Consider the following 22,136-nt stretch of genomic DNA (forward strand, 5'->3'; position numbering starts at 1 on the left):
ATGAACTCTATAGATGAACTCTATGTATGCATTTCTTAACAGCAGTTGAAATGAGTTTTTAATCTGGTTACGCTTTTTTTATGAATTCTTCTAGTTTTAGGATTTATTTATTTAGATTGATATATCATTCTTTGCACTATTTATTTTATTATTTAATTTAGAACAGTTAAAATGTTTTAAAAATATATTAACAGTTTTTCAAGCCTTTTTGAAAATAGCTGATCTACAAGCTTCTCGTACGTTTGTAGATCTATTTTCAAATAGCATTATATCTATTTTCAAATAGCAGATGTATATAAGGTTGAATTGGTTCAACAGATTTTGATGCTATGTTACATCATTTAGCTGGGGACCCTCTTGAACCCAGGAGGGTTCAACGTTGTTGGCCCTAGTTTGGTCCTCTCTTAAGCACCTGTCGCTTTGTAGGTGTGCAACCGGCTTGTTTCTCTTTCACCCCCTGGAACCCTCTCAAGGACCCTTGAGAAACAGGGTACCTATACTGTAGGTAACCACGACCTGAAGCGAATCGACGCCACTGTTAGCCGCGGATAACCGCCGCGACCCCCTAGCTCCACTAATGGGTAATGGCAATCAGTCTTTTGTTTGTTTGTTATGCAAACACATACATTACATTTCCACCTAATCAGCTGTGAGAGAGAGATGGAGAGAAGAGAGAGGGAGAGATAGAGAAGAGAGAGGGAGACAGAGAGAGCTCCTTGCTGAAGGAGGGTATCTTGAATCCGACATCAAAGCGGATCAAACAAAAAAGCTAAATTGAAGATGATTTTTTAGCCCAGCGTGAAGTGAAGTGTTTACTCATGGGAATAAATCTCAGTGAACTGAAACACGAAAAACCTAGACATTAACTGACACTAATAATAAAGGCCATCACCACTTATCTATATACTGTACTTATGGTTGACTGGCGTGCCCCTTCCTTTTTCCTCTCTACAACTATTATCTTCACTGAAAACCGATCTAGAAGCTCACAGTATGTGTTGCATTACTTTGTGAGCTTGTAGATCTGATATTTTCGCTGAAAGTTCACCCCCATTATAGGACCACTTCCCCCATTTTCGAAGATTTCAAACGTCTCATAATTATTATTTTTTTATTAATGCAAGGACAATGGCTTGTATGTTAGCACGCTAACTGTCCAGGAGGAGAAAGGCTATCGTTTCTATTAGCTTGGAATCCCCCATCACTGGTAGGCAGGTTTCTGAACTGTCCATAGCCCTCCTATACGAGACACACAGTGAGTCGACGGAAATGCTGCCATCTTGTAATGAGGTTTAGTGAGGGTTGACATTTTCTGAAGCGCTGAACCCCAGCATGCCTATTCTGGGGGGGGGGACGACATTCACCCAAAACCGATCTACAAGCTCACAACGCGTCGCAACACACCGCGTTGTGAGCTATTTTTGGCAAAGAGGTTTTGTGTAGAGGGAAAATAGGCAGTGCAAGTATAGTTGTAAATCCGGTCTGTTTCCCTAAGAACTAGAGGGTTTAAGTGGTTAAGACAGAGAGAGAGAGACAGAGGTAAGGAGAGAAGAGGAGACAACATTGCTGTCAGTGGGACTCAGGGTGTAACATGTGGGATTGACAGAGAGGGAGAGTGAACATTTTTTCTCACGTTTCCACCACCGCACACTGTGAAACGACAGCTGAGACATGACACCGTACCTCTGTTCTCACCATTGTTAGTACTGTACACACACACACACACACACACACACACACACACACACACACACACACACACACACACACACACACACACACACACACACACACACACACACACACACACACAGTCAGGGAGTCAGAGGAGTCGGCAGACGACAAAGGAGGTCACAGTATGCAGAATTAGGGAAGCCCGCGCGGAAGGGAAGTCCCGAGTATTATTCTAAGGAGTGATGGTTCAAAAGGACTGTCAAGTAATAATAACCAATGTAATTATAAAGAACTGCACAATTAAGATTACAAGAACATTAAGAGATTATCAACAGTAAATTAAGATGAGCTTGATACATTTGATAATAAACGTACAAAGAAAGGAACCCAGGTGGAGTTAATATAGGAGATGACGGAACGATTACGTGATGGTTACGTCACCCTTAACAGTACCCCCGTCCTGACAACATTGCTCTGTCAGTGGGACTCAGGGTGTACATGTGGGACTGACAGAGAGGGAGAGTGAAAAAAATCTTCTCACCCACCACCGCACACTGTGAAACAACAGCTGAGACAAGACACCATACCTCTGTTCTCACCATTGTTAGTACACACACACACACACACACACACACACACACACACACACACACACACACACACACGCACACAGACACACACACACACACACACACACACACACACACACACACACACACACACACACACACACACACACACACACACACACACACACACACACACACACACACACACACACACGCGCAGAGAGTCATGGGCTAATATCTTTGGAAGAAATGTTTAAAGAAAGTAAAACAACACTGAAAGAAAGTTCCTCTTTTTTTATTTGTTAATTTTTTTTAATGCTATGTGCTTCATATAATATAAGTTTATTTGTATCATCTCTCATAAGTGATTAAATACAGTAGTTGTGTGTAATTTATTTGAATATATTGACTTGCACTGTTGCCTACATCTTGGCCAGACAACAGTTACAAAATAGATATTTTTTTTTAAATCTCAATGAGTGTTTGTACTGTTAAATAAAGATTTGATTATACAAAATATATTGAAAAAAGATCTCCCCCTGTCCCCATACTTTGACCCTTCATTATTATTTTTTTCCTTCCGTCGTTCTTTTTCCACTATCAGATAATGGCATTCGTAGAAAAGGTCCTCTCAAGCGGGGGTTAAAAACGTAAAATAAAAGGTATATATTTACCCACCACAACCCATCAAAAACACTTCAGTCTTTTGTGGGAGTGTATATTTTTTTTACAACAGGTTCCAGTTTAGGGTGACGGTAAATGCTTTCACAGCGAGGGGGAAATACTTAACCCCGTGTAGTTAGCGCCTTTTAGTTTCTGTGTGTGTGCGTGTGTGTCTGTCTGTGTCTGTGTCCGTGTGTGTGTGTGTGTGTGTGTGTGTGTGTGCGCGCGCGTGTGCGCGTGCACGCTGGTTGTTGACACGGTGCAGGTGGTGGCCTGCTGGATGTCCAGCTGAGCCAGGAATGTGGTGGAGGCCCTTTGGGCACGAGGCAGCTGACATCAATCTCATGGGCGGGGTGGGGGGGTGGATGATGGGTGAGGGGGGGGGTGTGAATTGTCCTGCAGAGGGGCGGAGGCCGACACCAATAAATGATTAGCCACTTACACCCTGTAATGCTTTAGTTGACCGGGGTCCCCCAGGGCTCTGTGCTATAGATCCTATAGTATTTCCCTCGGATTGAGAAACAATGGGTAAAACAAGAACTCTGGGCCCCTCAATGTTGCTGAATGTTGCAATGTTTGCCGAATTCATGACAATATGTGAATATAGAATATGTGTTTTCGTCGTGTGGAATAATTCATAAAGTGTAAAGCCTGTTTAGCCTATGTAACTGAGAGTGTACCCTTAGGGGTCCATTTGGAGTAAAATGAACACTGATGGTTTTACAGTATAGACTGGGGTGTCCCAGAGATAAAACAATTATAATTTAGAATCAAATGGGGGTCCATCATGGCCTAATGCATATCAAACTGGGGGTCCCTGAAATAAAAATAAAAAAAAGTTGAGAATCACCGGTATAGTTCACTCTAATCATCACCTACTACAACCAGAGCAGGATTGTTTTTGGTACAACTAGTAGAGACAGGAGGAGGTCAGTCAGAACAGAGGCAGTGAGCTAACCTGCACCATCCTGAGGGCCCTTGTTCTTTCTTTGTATAGGAACCCCAGGGGCCTCCTCTACTGATTTACGGCTGTCCCCGCGGGGACTGTGTCTATCTTTAGCCACGCTGACTTTTATGAGTGTGCTTAAGTAAAGGCGTGCTGGGGATGGCTTGTCAGATGTGGCTCCAGACAACCAGCCACAGGTCTCTGTCCATGCAGCGTGACGTTATACGTTATTACCCGCGCTTGGGTCCACATACCAGGGATGCCTGCTCCTCCGCTAGGTGAATGGTGTCATCGTGGTGGGTTTAGTTAGGGGCTGGAGGGGGCGATATGACCTCAAATCCTCGTCATTATTTCGAACTTCTGCGTTTAGGATGAATTGAACGATTAGTTGTTTTAAAAAATAAATAGTGAAAATAGCAGATCTACAAGCGCACAACGTTAACGTTTTATTCAACCACAAAAACGTTAGTGTAGCTTTTAGCACTTAGTTGCACACTGGTGTTTCATGCCGTAAATAGCAGATTTAAAAGTTGTGAGCTTGTAGATCTGCTATTTACTGAGCACGACACCAGCATTGGGGCTTAAGGCTGGAATATGTGGAAGACAGTAGCAGCTGAGGGGGATGGGGGTTGGGGTGTTGGGTGGGGTGTTAGCGTAGTTAAAATAACACCTATTGCACCCCTAAATTCCTCTGCCACATACCTGTCCCTGCAGGAGTCCCGGCAAACGGAGAGAGAGTTCTTCACCACCCCAAAAAAAAACACATGCCCACCATGACACCATTCATTCACCATCAGCAGGCAGGCAGGCATCCCTGGTATGTTGACCCAAAAGCACTGGGTAATACTACCGTCTCTGTCGGATGGAAACCTCATATGGGCAAAACTGTTACTTTTCAGGATTCAAATTCAAAAGCAGCTAAAGTAGCAGATCCACAAGCTCGAAATGCGTCGCTTCGCGCCGCGTTTCGAGCTTGTAGATCTGCTACTTTTGACGCTTTTGTGTGACGCTGTAGTATGATCAAGAACTTTGCGAAAAAACACAAAGAGTATGGAGATAAGAGGTTTCTGCCCGACAGCGACAATAGAATATGTGGTGGTCTACTATCAGTGGTGCTTTAGTACATTTACTCAAGTACTGTACTTAAGTACAGTTTTGGAGGTACCTTTTCTTGAGCATGTCATTTTTCAATATACTTCTCCTCTACACTACAAAGAGGCAAATCTATTTTTTTTTACTTCACTACTATTAAAACCTTAGCTACTAGTTACTTTGCTTATTTAGATTAGTATTACAAAACATACATTAACTTTGAGAGCTTTTACTGTGGTACAGTAAGGTATTTATAATTATTTTACCCAAGTAACATTTTGAATACATGCCTTTTACTTGCAACAGAGCATTTCAATATTATGGTAATGGTACATTTACTTAAGTACAAATTCAGAGTACTTCCTTCCACCACTGCTTAGAGAGGAGTGAATAACCTTGGCCTTGAGCCAGACATAGCGGCCCGCCATATGGTCTCTCTCAGGCAGGCTTCCATTAAACACATTCCTCGCAAACAGCCCCCCGATAAATGCATGCTAGAGGGACCCCCTCCCTCCCCCGCACCCCCAACCACGTGACTCAGCACTCAGGTGTGTTTACGGCTCATTATTACACAAGAGAGCAGAGGCATCTCCTCTCCGCCCGACAGAGACAATGGATATTCTTCATAACACCCTGCTGCTCACCCAGGGAAATATACAGCAACTCATCTTCTCTGACAGTTATTATTACCAGCCAACCCCCCCACCCACCCCATGTTTGCAGGGGCACATGAAAGTTGAGAGAGAGAGAGAGAGAAAGTGGAAGAGAGAAGTTTTCTAAGTTAGTTTGTGTTGCAATGCATCACTGCTCTGTTTACACATTTCTTTATTCCCTTTAAATTGTATATTTACAATATTTTGTTTTGATTGTTTTGTTCCACTTTTGCAATGTAAGGATAATAAGGATAATTCCTTTAACAGGTCCGTTCATGAAAGTCCTTGCGGTCTTGTTTCCAATGAGGGCCTGTGAGCAATTAGGGGTTAAGAGTCTTGCTCAGGGACAAATTTCATTTCATCGATACATTTGCTGGCCTGGCCTGGAATCGTACCTGGGGCAACCAGGGCCTCTGGCTCCCTAGGCGGGCTCACTAACCACTCAGCTATGGCCGCCCCTTATGTACTGTAAACGCATGTTTTCTCATGCCAATGAAGCCCCTTTGAATTGAATTGAATGGAGAGAGAGATTGAGAGAAAGGAGGGACAGTAGTGGCCTAAAGGTTCGACACTAGAGGAGCACGCTTGTGGCTGAAAGGTTCCCGGTTTGATTCCCCCTGGACCGGTAGGAAGAATCTGGGTGGGGAAGTGAATGACCGCCACTCACCCCTCCCCCAAGTCTGTTGAAGTACCCTTGAGCAAGGCACTGAACCCCCAACTGCTTCAGTGGAGCTGCTCAGTGGCCAACAGTATAAGACTTGTTGTACTGGTCAGCTCCCGTGTGTGCGTGCGTGCGTGAGTTAGAGGTTACAGGATTACAGGACCACAATGGAAACTATCCCCTAGGGCTTTTTGTGTTATCCTTTTAACAATCTTTGTAAACCGTACCTCTGTACAATCAATCTGCAAAGTTAATAAAGTATTCAATCAATACAAATAAAAAAAAATTGTGATTGTGCAGGGCGTTGCTGAGAAGGAGCATTCGTGCTCAGCACCTACCCTGGATAAATAAAGGTTTTTTAAAAAAGGATAAAAAGCAAAGCTCTGAGCTAAGGTGTCAACATGTCAACAAGGTCACGTCACTGCACACAGATCTACCAATTACATACAAGCCCCTTCGCCACCACATCCTTGGTGTGTTGTTATAGCAGGCCTGCTTAACGCTGGGAAAGAGAGGTATGGATGACTGTTGTCTTTAGCCTTGCAGATGAGAGGGATTCCCCCCGGCTTACATAACATGTCTCAAGTCATTCGGGACATGCAGGGCTTTGTTCTTTGTACGGTATTACCATTGCTAATCTGACAAGTGACAGGTGTAGCCTTTGCATTTCAGTACACTTGTCTCATTTTTTTTTGCAGCTTATAGGCCTAGATGTGCAGCAGTGGTGGAAAAAGTATTCACATGTTTTACTCAAGTAAAAGTATCAATACTGCAATGTAGCGATGAATGTAACGCGATGCATTGTGAGCTTGTAGATCTGCTATTTTCCAAATGGCCGAAATGTATATATATATATAGGGATAATGTATGTTTTGTAATAATAATCCAAATCTAAAAAAAGTACCTAGTAACTAAAGTACTGTGTTTCCAGTAACTGGAAATACTCTAGTAAAGTAAAATTGTACTTAAGTACAGCACTTGAGTAAATGTACTTACTTAGTTACTTTACACCACTGATGTGCAGTCAGATTAGAGATATACTGAGAGAAAGCTCTGGCTTTACCATAAGAGTTAGAACATGCTAAAATAAAGCAAATCAACAAAAGTGTTAAATAAACAACCCTTGAATTGTTTAATCCTTATGTGGTGTAGCGATGAGACGATATGGAAATTACATGATGTCACGATTATTGTGGCGAAACATTATTGCGATTAACGATATTATCGTGAACTCAAAATGCCACTTTTGTTTCGATTTATGTAGTGTGAAATAAGAGCGTTCCAAATGCGCTCTTTACAGGTCCGTTTAATCAAGTATAGAGGGTTTAAGTGGTACTGAATTTGCAGCTCAACAAAAGCTAATTCATCCTAGCGGAGGACAATTCACCATAAATTCTAAGCGTTTTTTTTATCACGATAAACGATAATAACGATTATCGTCCCATCCCTAGGTTTGATGTGGTCAAATTGACCCATTTCAAATCTTTTGCTGCAAGAAAAAATTATACAAGGATGGATGCGATCAGAACCTCAATGGCCTTGGCTTATTTTCTGTAGAAGAACATGTGCCGTATAGAAGAGAAAATCCCTGGGGAGTGGGGACACAATGCTCCCATATTGTTGTGTAATGTCTAATGTCCTCCCATAATGGCTTTCATACGATGTTCGGGTCAACTTGACCCGCAAACACACACACACACACACACACACACACACACACACACACACACACACACACACACACACACGCGCACGCACACACACACACACGCGCGCGCGCGCACTCACACACACACACACACACACACACACACACACACACACACACACACACACACACACACACACACACACACACACACACACACACACACAGAAAGAGAGACAGCAGAGGGTTCGCAGCCATCCACACTTTTTTTTACATCAGTGCTTCTCAAACGTCTTCATGTCAAGGACCCCCACATTCATATGTATTTGGTTGCGGACCCCCATCTGAAAAATATTTTGTGCCAGGGACTTGTGTTGTTAAAATGTTTCAAAACAATTGCAATTCTTTTCAAGGTTCTTTGAAAATAGCAGATCTACAGGCTCGCAACGTGTTACACCACAAATGAGCTGTGTGGGCTTGTGGATCGTGGCTACTTTCAAATAGCAGATGTATATAGGGGGTTACTGAAGTGGTTGGAACTGAGTTTAATGCTATATTAACACATTCTGCTGGGGACCACATGGACCCCATGCATGGGGGTCCCCAGACCCCACTTTGAGATCCACTCCTTTACAGACTGGGCGGCAGTGGGTCAAGGAGGTAGAGCGGCCGTCTTGGAATCCGAAGGTTCCCCCGGCTCCTCCTGGCGAAGTGCAAGACACTGAACCCCTCACTGCTCCCAATGAACAAGGTGGTGCCTTTGCATGGTTTCCCCCACCATCGGTGTGTGAATGTGTGTGTGTGTGTGTGTGTGTGTGTGTGTGTGTGTGTGTGTGTGTGTGTGTGTGTGTGTGTGTGTGTGTGTGTGTGTGTGTGTGTGTGTGTGTGTGTGTGTGTGTGTGTGTGTGTGTGTGTGTGAATGTGTGTGTGAATGTGAGAATGTGTGAATGTGAAATACATCGTAAAGCGATTTGGAGAAAAGCGTTATAAATGCAGTCCATTTACCAGTCACTAGTTTCTTTGCAGGTATACATTATTGTATTATAAAACATACATTAACTTTAGCCCTATTTTATACCTAGGGCTATTTGAAAATAGCCAATCTACAAGCTCACAACGCATCGCATCGCGATGCGTTGTGAGCTTGTAGATCAGCTATTTTCATTTTTTTTTTACTTTTACTTTTGGTACTTTAAGCATATCCTGATGCCCAATACTTTTGTACTTTTATTCAAGTAACATTTTGAACACAGGCCTTTTGCTTGTAACAGAGTATTTTTTATATTGTGGTATTGCTACTTTTACCTAAGTAAAATATCTTGAGTACTTCTTCCACCACGTGGTAGTCACACAGACCTCCCTCCCTGGTTCCCGGGGGAAGAACAGTGGGAGGAGAACAGCTTGCGGGGGTGAGAGGGCAGCTATGACCTCCAAACCAGCAAGGTACGACTCGTCTTGTGATGCCGTTTCATCTGAATATGCATGTGAACATGCTAATTTATACAGGGAACAGCCACAGAGAGCATGCAGTGTCCCCCTGAGAGACATCAGGGGACACGTTGGTGGCTTTGGATCTGTGGACATCACAGAAGCCTCATCAGCCACCGAACACAACATGACCTGTCATATGCTCAGAGAGCTCCATGGGGACAGGATCTTCTCAGAAGCTGATAATCGGGAAATAAATAAATAGAACGGAGCTCCCTGCTGTGTGCTGCTATGCTAAGGAGGTTTTTATGTAAGCTATCCCAATAATACCCTGGGTCAGTTTGACACCAGCCGCACCGAAGGGTCCAACAACAGGTCAAATACAAGGGTTAGGAGAATAGTAAATCGTCTCTGTCGGGCGGAAACCAAAACTGTTATTTTTCAGGATTCAAATTCAGAGATAGCTAAAGTAGCAGATCTACAAGCTCGAAGCGCGTCGCTTCGCACCGCGTTTCGAGCTTGTAGATCTGCTACTTTAGATGCTTTTGTGTGACGCTGTAGTATGATCAAGTAGGGTGTTAATTTACGGAAAAAAATGCGTTGTATTCGGAATACACTGACAATAAACATCTTATCTAGTCCTCAAAGTGGCTGCGTTATGTCGTTTGTCCTACACACAATGCTACGGTTTCCTTCCATGATGTTGAATCAAATCAAATCGTGTGAGTGAACTGATCTCTGTAATAATCACCATGACAACCGTCAGTGCCGTTAAAGCCAAGACGTTGACATGCAGTGATAATTAATTAGTCTGTCAGGTTCCCTGCGAGGACGCCGGTGAAAAGCCTTTTCTATCCCTGCTTTGTGGCACACGGCACAGAGTCACAGCCACGATGGGACAGGTGAGGATGGAGGGGACTGCTGGATAATGATCACAGTGGTGTAAAGTAACTAAGTACATTTACTCAAGTAGGCCTACTGTACTTAAGTTCAATTTTGAGGTACTTTTACTTTACTGGAGAATTTCCAATTTTCAATACTTTATACTTCTACTCCCCTACATCTCAGAGGAAAATATTGTACTTGTACCCCACCACAATTATATGAAAACTTTAGTTACTTTGTAGATTTGGATTATTATTACAAAACACACATTAACCACTTCAGCCCTATACTGTATATATTGCGGCGTGACGCATTGTGAGCTTGTAGATCGGCTATTTTTTGAACTTGTGAAATGGGACATTCTGCACAATGAGTACTTTTACTTTTGGTACTTTAAGTATATTTCTAAGCCGATACTTTTGTACTTTTACTCAAGTACAATTTGAATACGGGACTTCTACTTGTAACAGAGTATATCTACATTGCATTATTGATACTTTTACTTACGTAAAACATTTGAATACTTTTTCCACCACTGGCCTTTTCTATCCCTGCTTTGTGGCACACGGCCACGGGACAGGTGAGGATGGAGGTGACTGCTGGATAGTGATCCTGTTCCAACTGGACAAACAAACACGCTGAATAAGCTATAGGCCTCCATTAGGGTTTCTCATGCAAAAGAAGACAATACAGCACTTGTACCCGATAGATCAGGTGTTTCCAAACGTTTTCAGCTCCGGGACCCACACGTACAAAAATACTGTACATTATGAATTAATCACTTAGAGCCCAATTTAAAACAAAATAGTGAAAATAGCTAATCTACAAGCTGATATTATCACTATTTTTGAAAATTAGTGGAATTCTTTGGATATTTTTGTTGTCGAAAATCTCTAAAGAAAATTGAAAATGTTTTGAATTGTTTTATACATTTTCAGATATATTTATATTTGTACATTTCTTTGAACATTTTTATGAAATAATTTAAAAACAATTGTAGGAAACAAACTAGATATTTACCCATGACCCATGAAAATGGGTCTGCGACCCAAAAATAGGTCCTGACCATTGTTTGAGAAACACTGCACTAGATAGAATGACAGAGAGAGACAGAGGACACAGGCTGATGGATCTGTCTGTCTGCCTGCCTGCCTGCCTGCCTGCCTGCCTGCCTGCCTGCCTGCCTGCCTGTCTGTCTGTCTGTCTGTCTGTCTGTCTGTCTGACTGTATGTCTGTCTGTCTGTCTGTCTGTCTGTCTGCCTGCCTGCCTGTCTGTCTCCTCCTGTTACAGTCTCTCCCCTGTAGACAGTCCTGCAGCTGACATCTTGACAGCCATGTCCTTATCACAGTAACTGTAAAACAGCTCCAGCAGCGCTGACAATGAAACTACAATGACAATGTCAAATCACTGCTTTGGTTTGGTTTTCACAGATAAAACAGTGTCATTTCATTTTCCACTGGCAGCAGCGAAAGTAACTCAACTTGGGTTGTGTGCGTGTGTGCGTGTCGTGTGTGCGTGTGTGCGTGTGTGTGTGTGTGTGTGTGCGTGTTTGTCAGTAAAGAGTTCTACGGACTAGAGGTTGAGACCTTCCTATAAAGGGTTTGACCTATTAACCCTGTCTGGCGTCCCTATTTTGGGGGCATGTGGAAAGCTTCCCCTAAATTCTCAAAATTAGCAAAGATACAGTAGTAGCTGATCCACTGTAGCTTGTTGCTGATCTGCAAGATCACAACGTGTGACATTGCTATGCATTATGTAGATTGGCTATTTGTATTATATTAAAAGGGTAACTGTGTGACTGAGAAAACATTACCTGTATTTGTTCATAAATGACGTGTATGGATTGTTAATATATTTCATATTAGACACCAAGAGCGACGCGAATAAATCTGAAAATGCGACGGGATTATTTCACATCAAAACTTTTATTTCGGTGATGCCTCCATTCATAGAGGTTGGTGATTTTATTTGCGCTAGAAATTCGACTTTCGAAAGATTCAATTTCGAAAGAATTCTGTCGATTCATGGCCTTGTTATAATCTCACTCAGTATGCATGTTTCATAACACAAACATCAGTTTAAAGTCATGCGATTGAATTGCGCAAAATAAAAGCTCCTCCTGGTGTGTACGTGACCTTTGATTTCAATACATGCCCCTTCTGATGTCGGGAAAAAAAACAAAATGCCGTTCGGACGGGCTTTCCGAACTGATTTATTTGGGAGAGTCAGGACATCTGGAGGTGCAGGAGTCCTGAGAAAAGGTTCTGAGACCAGAGACCACCCCGTAAGAAGTTGTGAATGACACCTCCCTTTCCTTCAGAAGGAACACGTCTTGTGTTTTACTATGTGTATGACTCACATTTTAAAACACCGGGTCAGGACCCTCGTTTTTATGGCTAACGAGTAAAGAGCCCTTTTTTCCATTTACTTTTTCATTTTTGTTATTGTTTTATTTCAAAAGATTTTTGAAAAAGTTAAAAAAGACATTTTTTTAAAAATACTTCAACATAATTTCTCACAACGCGCCGCACGTTGTGAGCTAGTTTGGATCCAGTGGAGACGTCAAATTTCTGTTTTACTGTAGGCCATTGGTTCTCAAAGTGGGGTCCGGGGACCCCCAGGGGTCCTTGGCGGGGTCCCCAGCAAAATGTGTTAATATAGCAATCATTTTAACCATATTTTATACTTTGGCTATTCAAAAATAGCTGATCTACAAGCTCATAGCGTGGCACTGGTGCTGCGCTATGAGCTTGTAGATCTGCTAATTTTGAAAAATCTTGAAAATCTGTGCAAATCTTTGAATATATATTTTTTAAAGCACATTACATTTGTAACTCAAATCTTTGCTTCTCGGGGGTCCCTGGAACAAAATATTTGAGATGGGGGTCCGCGGCTAAATACATTTTGGGGGTCCTTGAAATGAAAAAGTTTGAGAACCACTGACTGTAGGTTGTAGTTCATGTAATACACACCTCTGTGTCCATGCTGCTGGTGGGTAGGGTACTGTACTGTAGGCGTTCATGTAATACACGCCTCATTAAAACGTGTGTTCCCCACACACACCTGGAAGACGACAGGACCGCAACATTCCAGACGCTGACCCCTGACCTCCCGCTCACCTCACTGACACATTTTTCCAACATTCCCGACATGTTTGCACTGATCCACCGAATACTTCTCATCCTCGTGCAAAAAGAAAAATCACTTTTTCTCTCATGGTCCAGCCTTAGTTTTTCTTTCCTCTGGCTTTGACCACTTTCAACCTGGCATCCCTATTATGGGCATATTGTTATAAGCTAAACAAATTTCCAAACGTGTTACATTATTTGAAAACTGCACTATGCAACTTTCCACTTCTACCCCGGATCTGAAACCGGATCCCTGCGCAAGTGGTGATTTTTTTTTATACCATTGAGCTAATAGAGCCTGCCTGCTTGCTCAGGGGAGAAATTTAATCTTGACCTTCTGGTCAAACTTCGTGTCAGATCCTGTGTCTAGGTGAGACATGACCTTTGACACGATCTAAATGTCTCAATAGAAGAGCAGGGAGACAAAATACAACCAAGTATTAACATAACTCTACCATAGGCCTACAGATTGGACAAAATTACATTTTATTCATTTAAAAAAGTACCGCTCTAATGTATTTATGAATTTAGATTTGCTACCTGCCTTTGGAAGGTTCTGGGTTCGATCCTGGGCACTTAGCTTATGAGTATAGCACAGGCTTGGGCAACTAGTCGTGTGGTTAAGGACTGGGAGCTGTTGGTAGTTACAGTAGGTGTTGCATTCTTATCTCAGCAGTCCATCTATTCTAGTGGAAGTGTATTCCACGAGTGTGGAACCCTTAAGGCTAAACGCCCTATCGCCTTCCGTTACAAGCCTTGTCCTGGGGACGGAGAGTGAGAGGTTGTCAGCAGATCTATACGATTACAGGGAGGGTTGTAACTGGGGTCGGAAGGTCAGAGATGTAAGCAAGGTGCAAGGCCGTTGAGTGATTTAAAAACAAACAATACAATTTTAATACAACATCTCCGTCGGGTGGAAACCTCATATGTCCAAAACTGTTACTTTTCAGGATTTAAAAAATCTAAAACATAGCAGACCTACAAGCTGTGGATCTGCTACTTTTGATGCTTTTGTGTGATGCTGTAGTATGTTCAAGCAGGGCATTAAAGGAGTAGTTCACCCAAAGAATTACTTATTTTCTATCAATTACACACCCCATGAAGCATTGAATTCATGGGGATTTTTTTGTTTTTGTCGCATTCCTAAGCCTTAAAGGAGACTCTTTGAGTCTCTTACCGGAGACATTAGCATCTTTCCGCCAGTCATCAAATTATTGTCTTAGAAGTGCGACAAAAACAAAAAAATCAATGCTTCATGGGGTGTGTAATTGATAGAAAATAAGTAATTTTTTGGGTGAACTACTCCTTTAATTTATGAAAAAACACAAAGGGTTTCTTATGGAGATAAGAGGTTTCTGCCCAACAGCGACGATATATTCTGAATGCCACACATAGCCAGTGCAGTGCAGAGGCAAGAACAGGGGAAATCGTTTGTATATGTGGTCCATTGGAACAGGATACACGTGAAAACAATGGCAGAGGATCTCCAGCTGAAATCGAACCGGCGGACGTCGCAGTCATGTGGTCCTCACACTAGCCTGTTATTTACCGGTGTGCCCTAGTTGGGGGCATTTCTTTTAGAATTATACAATGAATATATCAAATGACTGTATGTTACTGTATACTTGTATGCCTTGTAAACCCATATGGGCTGCACAGCCACTTCAGGTGCGCAGAAGACTTAAATAAAAAAGAAAAATCAATATCAATGTTTTGAAAATAGCAGAACAGGCCCTTCTCCTCCTCACCTAGCCTCGTTTTGACAGTACTACAGGAAGACAGGAAGGAAAGGAAGTATCATTATTAATATTATAGCGTCGAGCTGAGTCCATTTCCTGAGGTCTGATTCTTCCCGTTCCCCCGAGCGGAGCCAAGTGATCAATCTGAGGCTTGTGATCTGATGGGATCAGGTTTCACTGGTGAGATGTGGAGATGAAGTGCAGTGCAGTATGTAATGCCGTGGTAGTGATGGTAGAGTGTGTCCCACTCAGATGTGCTTTGGTGCAGTGTTTCTGCGTTAGCTGATCTACAAGCTCACAACACGTTGCAGCACAACTCGTGAGCTTTTTTTCACGGCTAATTTCCCGGCTATTTTCTGCTATTTTTCGGGTTTAGGCTTATGGATAAAATTGATTTTTTTTTGTTTAACATGGCATTGATAAAATCACTGTCTTCTTCTCAATCTTATTCATGACAAGGACCCCCCAAAATGATATGTTTTTGGCTGCAGACCCCCAACTGAAAATGTTTTTGTGCCAGGGATCCTTAGAGGAGAAGATTTGAGTTAAAAATGTTCGCTTTAAATATATATACTGTATATATATATATTCAACGATTACTGTAGCACAAAAATTCAAGATTTTTCAAAAAAAAATGTGGCACGAAGTGACGTGCTGTGAGCTTGTATATCTGCTATTTTTGAATAGCCAAAGTCTGAAAAATAAAAAGTAAAAATAAAGTGATAAAATTATTGTGACGCTATATTAACACATTTTATTGGGGACCCCCGGACCCCACTTTGAGAACCAATGCTTTAGCGTTATGAGAGCGAGGCCGATATGTCTATTGAGAAAGAGCTGCTATTTTCAAAAGATTTGTATACATTTTGAACTTGTGAAATGGGACATTCTGCACAATGAGTACTTTCTACTTTTGGTACTTTAAGTACATTTTGATACCAGTACTTTTGTACTTTTACTCAAGTAAATTTTGAATTCCTCACTTTTACCTGTAACACATTGCTGTATTGATACTTTTACTTTTTAGTTAATTTTTTTTTTACTTTTCCCACCACTGTCCAAAAGTATGGACACGTTCGGAGTAGTTTCTGGGGCGTTTTTAGTTTTTTTCCCCCTACGATCAGTCTTTCAGGGGCAGGCAAGAGCTCACGTGGGCAGGCAGCTGCCTTGCCTCTACGGTGGCTACGTTTCTGCTCCAGTGTCTGTCCTCCTGGGGCCAGGCAGTGAGCTCCAGTCAGGCTGTCCTGTCCTCCAGCTGGTGTCTCAGTGGGACGTACAGATCCCTGTTCAAAGGCACACTGGACTGGAAGCTCCAGGGACTGACACTACAGTACAGCTACCAGCACACATAGTGTGTGTGTGTGTGTGTGTGTGTGTGTGTGTGTGTGTGTGTGTGTGTGTGTGTGTGTGTGTGTGTGTGTGTGTGTGTGTGTGTGTGTGTGTGTGTGTGTGTGTGTGTGGGCGTGGTGCGTGCATGTGCTTGAATTACTATACCTGTGAGGGGCAAATGTCCATGTGAGGGGCAAATATATAGTAGAATTTGAGAAACAAGACATTGTGAGGCCAATTTTCCTGGTCCTCACAAAATAAATGGTTGTTTTTATTACTTGGGGAGTTACAGTATGCTTTCAATATAGGAAAAGGTTCATGTTTGGGTTAGGGTTATTATTAGGCATTTAGAGGTTATATTTAGGGGTGTGGAGTTGGAGTTATGCCTGATTGTCGCACACCGCAAATCTACAAGCATGCTATTTTCAGCTTTAGGATTAGGTTTAATACTTTTTTTTTTTTTTTTTTTACAAATGGTGGGTAAACTCAATGTTCCCATAGAAAGGAGGTGACATTCACTGCTGACATTTTCCCCTTTCTCTCCTTTGTACATAATGTGTTTTATATTTGTTGATGATATGTATTTTTGTGTTATTTTTATGCTATGTTGATGAATTGAATACATAGGGTACTATAGTACATAATATAGTACGATAGTATATACCTCGTGCTGTTTACATTTCTGACAAATAAAGTATTCAATCAATCAATTCATAAAATTGCCCTAAGTAATACAAACGAGTATGTGTGTGTGTGTGTGTGTGTGCGTGCGTGTACACGCTCGTGTGCGTGTGTATGCGTGTGTATTCCTGCGTGAGCAGATCTTAGCATTGTGTATGTTATGTAAAGCTTTTTGTGTGTGTGTGTGTGTGTGTGTGTGTGTGTGTGTGTGTGTGTCTGTGTGTGTGTGTGTGTGTGTGTGTGTGTGTGTGTGTGTGTGTGCGTGTGCGTGCGTGGGTGATAATGATGTGCAAGCAAATGTCTGGGTTTGCCCGTGATACCTCTCTCTCTCTCTCTCTCTCTCTCTCTCTCTCTCTCTCTCTCTCTCTCTCTACACCCCCCCCCCTCTCTCTCTCTCTCTCTCTCTCTCTCTCTCTCTCTCTCCCCCCCCCTCTCTCCTCCCTCTCCCCCCTCTCTCCTCCCTCTCCCTCTCTCTCCGTGTTACAGGAAAACAGTGACTAATGTCTGCCCCTTTCTCTTCCGTAAGCTGATCCGTCCCTGAGGGAGCAGAGGGCACCGTCTCTCTCTCTCTCTCTCTCTCTCTCTCTGCCCAGATGCTCTATACTAGAAACCCTGCAAAGACAACAGAGGAGCCCTTCAACACAGCAGTACAGTACACCAGTGTTTCCCAAACACTGGGTCGGGACCCATTAGTGGGTCTTAATACCCCTTAAAGTATTTCAAAATAATTATGAAATATAAACAAATTCTAACATTTTTCAAAGTAACTATTACTATTAAATACTAAATAATCAAAGGAATTCCATATATAAATAGACTTTTAAGAAGTAATGAAATTAGTTTTTGTACAAAAACGAATTTCTTAAAAAGTTGTGAAACAAGCACACATGAGTGCTTTTAGATCTGCTATTTTCACTAGTTTGGGTCTCGGGGAGAGATCTAATTTGTCTTTTGGGTCTCGGGCTAAAAAGTTTGGGAACTACTGCAGTACATCATGAAAACTAATGAAAACAAATGCAATCACACATGAATGGACACTGACCGACTGACTGACTGACACTCAGCCAAAGGCTCTTTTGCAAAGGATGCTGTGAACTAAGGCAGTTGTTCTCAAACTGTTTCATGTCATGGACCCCCAAATTTATATATATTTGGCCGTGGACCCCCATCTGAAAAGGTTTTGTGCCAGGGACCCCCAGAAGAGAACATTTATGTTTAAAAAATAAATCAAGATTATATATATTTTTTTATATTTTTCAAAGATTTTTTTTAATATATACAAAAAGAGGAGGGAACCAAGAATGGACCCCTGGGCGATCCCAGTAAACAAAAGAAGACTACAGGCCCTATATAGTCTATTATAGTCTTTTGACAATCAAGTCCCTGTCCCCCACATGATCATGAAACACCGGCAGCGAGACCAGACTGTAATCACACACTCACCGTGTCATTACCACAATATCACTATGTTGCAATGGTTCTCAGCTCCTCCACGATGAACCAACTGAACTATTTCCCTATTTACACTGAGTGAGCAATGCTTCACCATGCCACCAGACAGACCAGTCTTAACTTGTGTTTTTATGAGCACTGCACAGGTCATCATCTGCCCTGAATGATCATTAGAAACCATGTTTTAGTCAACCACAATGAACCTTATAGCGTCCCATTCTGTGGCACAATGTTCAGGGAAAATAGCCGATCTACAAGCTCACTAGTACGCATCATGTTAGCGAGGCAGACGTGTTGTGAGCTTGTAGATCGCTTTTAAAGAGATTCTGTGTAGAGCAGGGTTTCTCAACCAAGGATTCACAAACCCCTGGGTGTACTTGCCAGTACTGCAGGGGGTTCACAAAACTGTGACAGTAATAGGATTTAATTATTTTATATACAGTGATATACTGTATATATACAGTCGCTTCGCGCCGCGTTTCGAGCTTGCATATCTGCTACTTTTGCTCTTTTTGAATTTGAATCCTGAAAAGCTTTTGGACATATGAGGTTTCCAACCGACAGAGACGATATTCACAGCGTGTGAAACACATCCGGTAAAATGTATTGAGCATAAACTATTAGAGCGGTGGTGTCTCCAACACGTGTTTAGCTTTAGCAACCAGGCCCTGCATACTTTAGACCCACAAGCATTTTCTAGAAATGTGTAAATATTTAGCTTATATATATACTGTATACAGTACTGTATATATACAACAGATAAACGGCTACTGCATTGCCAGAGAGATAAACGCTATTCAACGTCAACTTATTTGCTGATATGCTGATGGCAATCAACGAACGCGAATACTGTATGTATATAGTTGCATGCATCACATACAGGACATGTGTGCGTCTTGTGTGTGTGTGTGTGTGTGTGTGTGTGTGTGTGTGTGTGTGTGTGTGTGTGTGTGTGTGTGTGTGTGTGTGTGTGTGTGTGTGTGTGTGTGTGTGTGTGTGTGTGTGTGTGTGTGTGTGTGTGTGTGTGTGTGTGTGTTATCAGTTTGTGACGGCCGGGTCAAAGGTGATGGTGAACTTTCGAACTTCTCCATGTTTTGTAACCCTGAGAACCATGCAGAAGAAGTAAGGCTGCACTTTATCTAGTTAGCAGAAAATCAAAGAAAGTTAATACAAATATTTAGTCATGACAGTTGATATATAGGCCTACCAGGTCCAGACAAGAAAACACACTTTAATAAAGAGTGGGAGACAGGAACGGTTTACACAAACGAGATAAAACTAACCTAAGGTAATCGGGAAACATAGAGCCCAGGGAACATGGAACCCGGAGAACATGGAACCTGAGGAACAGAGGAATGACCCCCTTAGAGTTATGGGGGTCCTTGAAATGAAACCTCTGTTCTATGTCACCTTTTTTTAATATACAAGCAAATCATTGCTGTTGGGCAGATTTTTTTGTAAATTAACAGCCTACTTGATCATACTACAGCGTCACACGAAAGCATAAAAAAAATAGCAGATCTACAAGCTCGAAACGCGACACGCCTTGAGCTTGTCGATCTGTTATTTTTTCATTTGAACAGTTTTGGACATCCAACCGAAAGAGACAACATGGAAGTGGGATGGTTATTCTAGATGGTTTCTGCTATCTTTGTTATGCTTACCGTTATCTCATTTATGTTCTATGTTCCTACATCCTCCAGTTTCTTCAAACAGTCAGCTTCATGCAGAGACACTGTACGCAATTTATCAGTTAAACATTAGAACTCCAACTCCTTCACTGTTTCCTCCACAATGCAATTTACAATGCAAACATTTAGCAGACACTCTTATCCAGAGAGAGCAAGGTAAATAGAATGCAGAGAGGCTCAGACAGTACCTCAAGAAAACTAGAGTACCAGTTTAAAATAACTATTGGACCCCACTTTGAGAAGCACTGAACCCATGTCACCACGTTGCAAAAAAATGAACCAAATACTTGGCAAGACTACTTACTATACAGTGTGAGAATGACCACACACAAAATGCTACCTATGAGTAACAGTCTGAACATTTAATCTCGTGCCATTTAGAGACTGGATCTGATTGGGCGTTGTAAAGTAAGGTATATAAACACCACCACACTACTCCAGTGGCTGATAACTGCTGGTAAAGAGGGAAATGATGGGTAATTTTTTTTTGTTTGTTTAATTGTTATGTAAACAAAGGGCAAAGATACTATGCCTTTAAATGAGTAGTTCACCCCAAAAATGACAATTACAATTACACACCCCATGAAGCATTGAATTGGAGATTCTTTAGTTTTTGTCACATTCCTAAGCCAATAATTTGATTACCGGCAGATAGATGCTAATGTTCCGGTAGGAGACTAAAAGAGTCCACATTGAGTCTCCTACCGGAGAGTCCGCCGGTCATCAAATTATTGGCTCAGGAATGCGACAAAAACTAAAAAATCTCCATGAATTCAAGGCTTCATGGGGTGTGTAATTGATAGAAAATAAGTAATTTTTTGGGTGAACTACTCCTTTAAGTTGCCCCTTGGGCCCAAAGGTAAAGGTAGTCAACCCTCAAGCAGCCACTGCCTTTAGTCAGTATAACACAAATCCCTCCCTTACCCCTCTGTGTTGTACCTGACTCATTGCTTCTGTAATTTGTTATTGCTTCCGTGGTTTATTTTTAAGCACAATCATTGAATAAACGTGACACTTGCTGGTACATCAGCCTCTGCTTCTGGTTATTCTGAGCGCATACCTGTTTTGCAGACCCTTACCGTGTCCAATTACATATCGTCTCTGTCGGGTGGAAACCTCATTATGTCCAAAACTGCTACTTTTCAGGATTCAAATTGTTGTTGAACTTTCCAAGAATCGTGTCAAAATTAAACACTTCAAGGGAGTAAGATGTTGAAATTACAGATAATGAACGAACGCCCAAAACAACTTGTCAGATATCATCGCTGTCGGAACGGAAAGCTTGTATCTCAATATTTCAACTTTTCCCCGATCCTTTTCGGAAATGAATGTTCTTCGTAAAAAAGTGTCACACAAAAGTGGCAAAAATAGCCGATGTACAAGCTCACAACCCGCTGCAATGCACGTTATGAACTTGCATATCGGCTATTTTGTTGCTATTTTTGAAAGTGAAACTGGAATGTCTGTTTTTAAAAATCAAACCAATGAAAAGTATTAACAAGAGCTTGTGACTAAATAAATAACAATTGCACTGGATCAATTGTAACACGTCTCAACATTTCATGATAAGTAATGGTGTTGGACATACAAGGTTTCTACCTGACCCGACACCAACGATATATGACTGACATATACATGGGGTCATGCTTTCCAGAGAAAGGCATCTAAGTGCTCGAGATAAGGGGTGGTAGAGATAGGGGTGAGATTCTTAGAACTACACTGACAGATGAAGGATTGGTTCTCTCTATTTTTAACTTGGAACCTTAATGAAATATTCCCCCTTATGCTCCAACTCTGTCAATGGAATCACTGGGCTGATATGGATTCAGGTGGCAGTAGAGTGAAACATGACGCATAGCCTAGTTGACCTATGTGTCAGCTGACCACTTAACCAGG

Source organism: Gymnoscopelus braueri, assembly GCF_963280865.1.
Source record: "Gymnoscopelus braueri genome assembly, chromosome: 14".
NCBI classification, from domain to species: Eukaryota; Metazoa; Chordata; class Actinopteri; order Myctophiformes; family Myctophidae; genus Gymnoscopelus; species Gymnoscopelus braueri.